The following is a 10,159-nucleotide window of genomic DNA, read 5'->3' as shown; positions in this document are numbered from 1 at the left end:
GTGTTTGCCTATTTGTTGTTCTCTTGTTTGCTGCATAAACGGTGGCGGCGACTGCCTGGGTCTGGTAATGAGAACAGCAGAATGCCAAGAGGAAGAGGAGGGAGGGGAGGGGAACAGTCGAATTTGAGCCCGGGCGTTTGGTGACAGCTAGTTGACTTCCATTTGAATGTGACACCGACCAGCCCGGCTGAAGTAGAAGGCTCCATCCGGCTGTACGACATGCAAAACGCAGAATATTTTCTAATAACACGGCCTGCTGAGAAGCAGAGTGACGGGCTGGAAACGGACCAAAGTTGGGGAACAACGGCGCCGATCCGATTTGCATCTAGACCGTACGAGCCGGCCTTCGCGTTGAGAGGGAGAGAGGGGTACATTCCCAAACAGGCGAGAGGCCAGAAAACACGAGTCCGGCGGTGCGTTTGAGCCCGAAACGGCACGTTTTTCCTAACGCCGAGGGTGAGATTCAAATTCACAGCGTGACGCTTTCATCTTAATCACGGCGGGCCGTGATTTATCACCCGCACGTCGGGGTGTACCGGGCGGAATTGGGCCATTGTTAGACACCCCCACAAGTAAACTAATTCTGCACAGACTAATGAACACTCCTGGAAACTAATTAGGCAAAGATGAGGGAACACACCATTATGCACAAACCCCCACCCCCACAAAACCCCACCCAGCGGCGAGCGTCGGGCGGAGTACACAATGAGAACACAACGCTTCTTAATTCGGTATCTCCAACACCACAATGCCTCTAAGAGATGACAACAGCGACCTCCAACTCCGCTAATTCCCCCGATTATTACGGAGGGTTCATTAAGTTCTAATGATGGCCGAAGGAGCGCAGACGGAGGCGGGGGGCGGAGGTTAGTTACGAGAGAAAAAGAGAGGGGTACGCGTTTGGCGGGAATTACCTGGAGATGGTTTCTGAAAACTCGCGTGAAGCCACGGTGACCTTTTTTAATTAACCTTGACGCTGATGGAAAAGCGCGGCGAGAGACGAGCTCCGCTGGAGTCTGACAAGACGAGAGAGCTATTCTAATCACTGCGCCCAAATTCCTTTCGCCCCTTAACTGTTTTATCTTTTCTTTTGTTTTATCTTTTCCTTTCTAATTATCTTTTTTGGATTCCTCATGACTCACGCGTAAATTTATCAACCAATGCTGTAAACTGTTTTTGTCCTATTCCTGGTGTTGTGGCTCCCTTGGTGGCATTACAGGCTCCTTTATGGTTTCACCCGCTGAATCCTAAAATAAACAGCTCGCTTTCGGTTACACCAATAAAATAAAAAACAGGTCCAGCAATTGAAAGAAATAATGGTTCCTCCTACGTTCAGGCTGCAGCAAACGCAAGCGAAAGTGCGACGATGATCTGAGCGCCATGCCTTGCGAAAGCTGAAACCTCATTTGTTAATGGGCTCTCGGGCTCAGGATCGAGCTTCCCGCAGTCACTAAATTACCCCAAAAAATAAAACAGTTGACGTTTAAATGCTCTGGAGGAACGGGATTGAAAATGCGATTTTAAACCATTTGAAACAAAAGGATGTTGGCCAGGAGAAAGCAACCGCCTGCACCGTCCGTTCAGACGCCGCGTGTCTGCGACGTGAGGAAAAAAAAAAAAAAGCCAGAAGGACGGGCAGCGTGCCTCGCCGGTGCCTAATGACACCGTCGGCTTTACCGCATTTCAAGACTCTTTCAAATATTTTTTAAATGGCTCTTCTCTTCTCCCGGACCAGCACCTAAACACCCCGACACCACTTATGTTTTAAAGGTGCAGTGTGAAGAGTCTAGTGGCATCTAGCGGTGAGGCGGCAGATCCCAACCAACTGAACGCCCCTCCCCATGGCGGTGCAACATGGCGGCCTCCGTGAGACGGAGACGGTGGCCGCGGAAGGCGCGAAAAACGTGAAAGTCCCTCTCTAGAGCCGGCGTTTGGTTTGTCCTTTCTGGGCTCCTGTAGAAGAAACATTGCGGTGGTGCAACATGGCGGCCACCGTGGAAGCGTACCCGCTCCATATGCAGATAAAAACGGCTCATTCTAAAGTAACGCCAGCACAACGATTCTTAATGCCGTGGGATTATACACTAATTAAAACATGCTTATGAATATTATATTCCATTTCTGCCAAGTCCATTTTGGTAAAATATACACACCGCACCTTTAAGCTTTAAAGATATTGAAGATATCAAATAATTATCAAAGTATTGACATTTTTTGCCTTTCCTAGAAACAGCAACATAGAGATGAGGTGTGTGTGGGAGGGAAAACGCATCTCCAAAGTGAAATCATTCTGAATTCAAGAGCCGGCCTTTGGAAGAGAAGACCTTGTGAGGAAGAAAAGAGAGCATCAGATGAATGAGAAGAGAAAAGGAGCCTGGAGAAATGACAGAGAGCAAGAGAGGGAGAGACAGAGAGAGAGAGAGAGCTGCAGATCAGAGGAGAGGGACATAAGTGCAGATGCTGCAGTGCAGCAGCGACACCAACAACCAAAATAAAAAAAACAACTGTAACTCTAACACCAGCGCGTGCCAAGGAAGGAGAAGCTATGCAGCAGAGAAAGCGGCCGAGGAGGATGAGAAAAAGAAGAGGCGGAAGAAGAGGAAGAAGAAGAAGGCGAAGAAGAAGAAGAAGAAGAAGAAGAGAAGTTTTGCCGCTGAGTGCAATTTGCGTCTGATTGCGGATAACTATAAAACATTTAAACAGTATGAGTAAAACATGATGATAAAAACATACTCTTCCCACACGGTTCATTTATTATATGAATAAATTGTGTATATATTAAAAAAATTATACTTAAGAAATTCTAGTTCTCACTGAATCGTAATATTAAACTGTAGGAACGATGACAGTTCATTTCATATGTTTTACTCTCCCACAAAATTCATTTTTTCAGCCTTTCATGTGCAGCGGCTCCGGGGCGCTGCGGAGCTGTCCATGGTCCTATGAGGTTTGATGCCATCTGTGGTTCAAGGCCAATTTTGAACACTGTATCTATTCTCTATGACTTTTAATTGGTTTTTCGGTATATCTTGATTTAATAGCGATTATGGAACCGTTTTTGTCACTGTTTGTAGACCATTTTTTGTGCATTCGATTATTCTTTGTTTCAACAAGTTGCTTTTGGAGCACGTTTTGAAAACCACCATTGCTGCTACCCGTTCAAGGAATAATTACAATGATAATGGCAAAATATAATTAACACATCACTGGAAGCCTGGGCGTGACACCCTTTATTAATTTGCTTCAGTTACCACCAGCTCTCTGACGATCGTGCAGCAGAGCCGATTTCAATTATTTTTCTAATTGGTCTCCGCACGGTTACCACCAGCTCTCTCACCAGCTCTAATAGTTTCACTCTAACTGCGGGCGGCTATTGGCGCCAGTGTTTGTGAATTGGACATCTTTTGCAATAAGGCTCATTTGCATAGAAAGGGGCCAATATTGCACCAAATGCATGCATAAAACCTTATTTTAATACCCGCAAATAGCACCGGGACGCTATTTGCGTGGCAGCGCAGTTGTGGGTGCTTTGTGAATTAGACGCTTGCTTTTTCTGTTTTCGCAAACCTTTTGTGAATCCACCCATGAGAATTTGTCAGGAGGGGAAAGTAAGACTTGAGATCAAAACCACTGGTAGCCTGAATATAAACACTGAACATTAAACCTCTCCTCTCAAGCATCAGGTCCGCCTACCGTATGTAGCAGCACCTCTGTGGTGTGGGGATGGGGTGGTTTGAGCAGCCACACCTGACCTGGATCTAGGTGATTGGGATCAGACTGGCTGCATACCTGTTGCTACAGGTAAAAGCCCCATCCCCACACACACGCAGGAGAGAGGAGCCCTCTCATGACACATGTCTATCTGCTCCTGGGCTTATTCCAACAAGCTCACTCTCTACAATAAACTGGTGTCTGCAACACTGTCTTTTGTGTCTCTGTGCCGGAGGTCCCTGAACAGGCCACTTGGACGGCGCGTGGTAGGCGAAACTGCCACAACCTCCATTCCTTCACTATAACACACATAATATATAATATAATAGAGTACTAATGACCGTTGTCAGGGGAAACCACCTCTCGTGGCATACTATTTGTTCCTATAATCATTCCAAATCTATACTTGTCTCAATGTATTATTTTTTTTCGTAAGCAGCCATGTAAAACGCGTGGTAATGTGCAGCCAGCCTGTCATTATTGTGAAACAGCCGCTTTCAGAGTGATATAAGAGTGGTACTGTATAGTCCTAATCACCCTGTTGGGGGTTATACTCCGATAAAATCGGCTGGCTGCACATTATCCCTTACATATTGCTCATTACAGTGACAAAAATGAGTGCAGTTCCACAGCATTGCTTAACATTTCCAGCTGTTACCGTAACAGTAGAGTAGTTTTGCTTGCAAATGTATCAGGACCTTTGAGTTAGCCACAAATTCCATTAAGCTTTCATATGCTCTTATTAAACTCAATCCAGCCTACGCCCAGGAATCAAATTAAACGAAACATGCAAAGAATTTAATATCAAAGCTGCTGGTTAGATAAGACCAGTTTTGATGAAAATTGCTCACAACACTACAGTATTTCCCCTACAACTCCCTTTGTCTGAAAATGACTACATCAATAAGCCCATTGTTTTAATTGCAAGTCATGCATAATAACATATTAAATACAGTATAATACATACTGAAGTGTTCAACACCTTAATAAACGAGGAGGACCACTGTCTGTGGTCAATTCGTTAAAACAAAACATTTGTACTGTAAAGCAGGTAAACTTTGAATTCCTTCCCACGCTTCGACGCTTAGCTTTTCTGTGTTTTGGGAGAAGGACCCGCTACACTCACATTAGCATATACCGAGCACAGATATTTACATTCCCTATCTCCGTATGATTGGTTTGTTCAAATATGCACGCTCTCTTGCAGCCGCCCGAGCCATCAAACGCTGTAAATGCACGAGAATCCCTTAGGAGCGAAGAATGAAAAAAGAAAAGAAAAGCTGGGAAAGACTAATTAAATAACCCAGCTCCTTTGTATATGTAAGCACACTGTGCATAATGTGCCAGCACAAACTATAAAATGTTTGCAGTGAGGAGAGCATGCTCAGCAATTACCTTAAAAGAAAAAATGGAGATACAAATTAGACGTAATAACATACATCTTTGTACGGTGGCAGCGAGATGCATATTGTGTTTGTGTCGCGTCTCTGCCATGGGACCTCGGTTAATTATCTGTAAGGGGCTTAAAATCAGGGTGGGCTCCGGATTTATTACACACAGACTTTTGTTTTGAAACAAAAAAATCGAACATGACTGGATTTGGAGACGTGCATTAAGTTCCGGACGCTGGGGCATAAATACACAGGAATATCCATGTATCATTCCATCATTTCATATCCCATTTAGAGTCCAAAATTGGAACTTATGGACTTTTCTTTCTGCACGGGGGACCATGAAATGTTGCGAGTGTGGGGATCACAACGGAGGGCCCCCACGCTCCCCGGCGGTTTTTGAGTCACCCCAGCACCGCCCAAGTTGGGGCCCTAGGCAAACCCGCAAATTTTAGTGTATTCGGTAATACTGTGATTTTGAACCAATGTTCCAATGGAGGCAGCCTAGCACACCCGATGGAACACTCAAATTCGAATTTAGTATAGAAAAAAAGGAGAAGTTATTGAAAAAAATGTGGAAGAAATTTAGTTGAAAGTGGACTGCAGTCGCACAGTACCCAGTAAACCACGTACGTCAGCCAAAACACACCGGTAAGCCAACTAAATTAAGGCATTTAAATGATTAAATGATTAAATGATTAAATTAGCCCTAACCCTAACCATAACCCTAACCATAACCCTCAGCAGAAAGAAGTTGTGCCTTGATAATTCTTTGGATCATGTTGTTGACTCTGCAGCAGTCTTGTACAGTTTTCCCCCCCGTTCTTCATTTTCTTTTTTCTCTCGTCGAAATTAATTATTTATTTAAGGAGAAAGGAGAAGGGAGGCAAAAGGCGAGTTTATTTGTTTAGCACATTTCAAACACAAGGGCAATTCAAAGTGCTTTGCAAAAAGGCATAAAACACATCATATGAAAGCAAAGAGGAATAAAAGGCTTGGATTAAAAAGCTGCCGTGGACCGCGTCGACCGCCTGTGATATTAAATCACGCCTAAAACAGCTGAAAGGAAGAGAGCGAGCGTGAGCAGAGAGACGAGAGCCGTGTATAGCGTATGTCCACAAGGTCGCAGGGGGGTGGAGGTGTTTTTTAATACAGCATCTCCGCAGCTCGCTTGATTTAAATATCCACAGGATTTAATAAGGAGCAGCGGGTTGTTAAAACTCGATCGCTGACCACCCACCGCTTCCAGCTCGGCTGACCCCAACCCTCGTTCTGCCGGAGATACGAGCAGCTGCTTTTTCGGTGTGTTGATCAGCTAGAACAGAGTGGCTTTACTGCAATGCAGCCTCAGAGACGACATCTGACTGCCCGATCGCGATTTTACGGAAACCGAAAACCCAGACGGTATCTAGCCTTTCATGATCAACATCACTATCAATATTATATTTGTTTCCACATGCGGCCTTGCATTTCCATATGATGCATTCCGGCAAATAGATCCGAAAGACTCGTCATCATGATCAGACAGGAGATGTCCATGGTTAGCTGACGTAGATCCACCTTATCTTAACGTAGACCTCAGTTTGTACAAATATCTAAGCATCCCCCGAACGTAAAGAAAAATCAATGGGTAAACTCCATCATCAGAGAGTGTGACTCACCAAAACTTTATTCCCCCCCCCTGCCGCGCCGATCCCTGGGGTCGTGTGTTTGGTCGGGCGCAGGTTAATTTTCCTCTGTTTGAAATACATTAAACGCTTCACTCACACACACACACACACACACACACACACACACACACACACACACACACACACACACACACACACACACACACACACACAACTCTGCACCATCTGTGTGCAACCGACCCGCTGGGAGAGGCCGACTGTTCCGCTTAATGTGACGGACGCCCCCACCACCTCCTCCTCCTCCTCCTCCTCCTCCTCCTCCTCCTCCTCCGTGGGCTTCCCCGGAGAGTGACCGCCGACTTGTATTCTCCTTCTTCAAAAGTGCCTAATTGGTCCTTAAAAAAAAAATTGTGTTTTTTTTTTTGGCGTTCTGTCATCTAAAATCTGAAAGGTAGCGAAACAGGGACACGCCATATGCGCGGCCCGTTTATCTACGATTCTGTTTAGCGGGGGATCGGGGGGGCTGTGGTGGTGGTGGGCGGGTGGCGGTGGTGGTGGTGGTGGTGTTGGGGGGCACGTTCCACCAGATCAACAAGCTGTCAGACAGATGAGGAAAGTCACCGGGAAGTTTCGGGATGGGGACGGACAGCCGCGGGCTTTTGCCGGGCCAGCACTTTTCGGTGACCCCCTCCTCGCCGCCGAGCCTCTAAAGAAGCGTGTCGGAGGAATGGCGGAGGTAATGTGAGCGGACACGGGCTTTTACTTTTCCACTTTTTTTCGGGAACCTCTGGAGCCGCGTCAGCACGACTGACGCTCCCCTCGTCTGACGGGAGGCGCAACGTTACGAAACAATCGCTTCCTATGAAGCGCTGTTTATTTTGTGGTCTACTTTTATGTTTACCTCATTCGGCTTCGTGTCCTGAATACTGACTGTTGATTAGAGAGGAAGCAAAGACGGGAGGTTGCAACACGGATGATTTCTCTCTCTGCATGGGATTCAATGTCCCTCACCTCATGGGGGCTGTAGCAAAAGTCTATAAAACACAACAACCTGCGTGATGGCCAAGCTAAAACCTGTTCATTTAAAGTTCATTACTAACATCCTATATGAGAAAATGTTATTTAAAGGAAGTTGAATCATTTATTTATTTATTTCCAATTTACAGTATATATAGATACACCCTATATACACCAACGTATTTCCCCTCCAAAACCAATGAAATTTTGCTTTAAGTGAAGAGGAAGCGACGTCATTTACGCAGCTCAATTAAAAGCTGGTAAGCGGCGATATTATAAATTACTGATCATTTCACGTTTTATAATGTTTGATGGTGTCGGTCAAGCACAACCTATCCACCCCAAAGCTGAACACAGATAAGGAAAAACATTTAAATCAATTATTTGTGATATTTACAGGGGGGCATGTTCTTTGAATAATCATAAAATATTCGCTTATGAATTGAACCCTGAATTAATTTTCTTTTATGCGGCGGCCATTTTAGGATGAAATGTTCTACCCTTTCACGTAACAAGTCATGCATCTAATGGATGACGCGAAATACGGCGTTTGGGCCTGAGGTGCAAAGATAAGTTTTCTGGGAAGTGTAACATGTATATTAAATGATGAAATGTCCAAAAAATGTATTCTTTGTTATTAAAAATTCTGAGAATAGAAGACTCTGATAAGGGTTGTGTTTCGTTGTAACTCTGTCCTATATAATGGTTTTAAATTCTATTTCTTATTTTGTTGTTGTTGTATTGTTGCGCGAGGGACACATCACATCACATCACGTGTATTTTTAAATCCGGGAGTCCTCATAGACTTCAGCATCTTTAAGAATCTCCAAAGTCTCCCCCCTCCCTCTCTCCCTCTCTCTCTCCCTCTCTCTCTCTCTCCCTCTCTCTCTCTCTATCCCCCACCGCCTATACTCTCCACTCTCCATTACTCGGTTACCATGGTTACCCAAGGTGTCACTTTGCCAACCTATTTTAAGAAACTATTATCCCTAATCATTCCTCAGTATAAACACACATCTTGGAGATGGAACCCGCTCTCACCCGGTTCAATTACAGAACGTTTAAGACGCGCTAATCCCCAAAATACCATATACCAAAATACCACCAGGTGTCATGTGAAGATACCTCGGAATACCAGACATATAAATAGAAAAACCGGAGCTGAAAAATAATGAAATTCAACGTACTTGAAAAAAAAAAAAATACTATTTATTCTGAGACACAAACACTGTGGCTATATGAGTATTCCCATCACACCCGCCGTGGTTTGCTTGTTTGTGGAATGCAGATGGGAGGAGACGAGGGACCGGTGTTACCTCACCCTCACAGAGACGCTGCGGATCTTCACCTCTCCGGCGTCAAGTGAGAAATAGATGGCCGTGCATTGCATAAGAGATTAAAAAAAAATACAACAACCTTAAAAAAAAAAACCCACCCGATTACATCTCCAGCTGAGCCATCACTCAACCTAATGAGCGCTCCAATAAAATATGGATATGCCGATAAAATATGTATACTTTCTGGAATCCCCGGGCGTCCGGGGGCGCGGGGCGCAAATTTAGTGTCGGACATTGTCGGCCGCGGAATGTAGGTCTCTGGGAGGGCGCCCGTCGCTGTTCCTTAATCCGTCTTTCTAAATAAAAGCAGGTCCGAAGGCTTCAGAGGACAACCGGGCAAAAAAATAATAATCTGCTGGTCCAGTTTGCAGAGAGTGATGATGATGATGGTTGATATTGATGCATTGGTGGTTTGATCATTCATTTATTTGCGATGTTTTATTCAGGGGTGGAGCAGGGGTATATAGGACGATCTGAGATGATACCACGCCAAGTTGCCATATCAAACATGTTAAATTAAATAAACAACTTGATGTGCTACTTTCCTCACATCAACTTTAAACAGAAGTGTTATTAAGACCACTGCCCTCACTAATAGACAATACTTTGGGTTGAGGGATTAAGGTAAACAAAATATTAAATCTGTACCGGGCGGCTCGAGCCGTACAAGCGTTGCCTTTTTGAGCGTCCGGAATCGGAACCGGTGGGAAGAAAAAAAATGTGACGGCCGAGCGTCTCATTCGGAATTAAATATGCGCAACGGACATCTATAATTCATCTGAACAAGAGAAACTATGTCAGGACGGCTCCGACATGTGATGAAGCATCGCATCTACCCACAAGCGAGTCCATACGGGGGGAAAAAACGTGCGAGAGTTCGGCCCCGTTTCTCTGTTTTTCCAGTGAACGCGCCGACATCTTCTCCGCGGCGACTTTCGAGAAATCGATTCTCGGCGTCGATTTCGCGCCATCCGCCGTTTCCGCTTTTCTCATTTCGGACCCATACTGATATTCTGGACTGGCCTGCTCTCTTAGAACAGAGTGATCAAGCGGATGGATGGTGTTGTTAAAG

The sequence above is a fragment of the Zeus faber genome (genome assembly GCF_960531495.2).
Source record: "Zeus faber genome assembly, chromosome: 13".
Taxonomy (NCBI): domain Eukaryota; kingdom Metazoa; phylum Chordata; class Actinopteri; order Zeiformes; family Zeidae; genus Zeus; species Zeus faber.
This window is presented reverse-complemented; position numbering follows the sequence as displayed.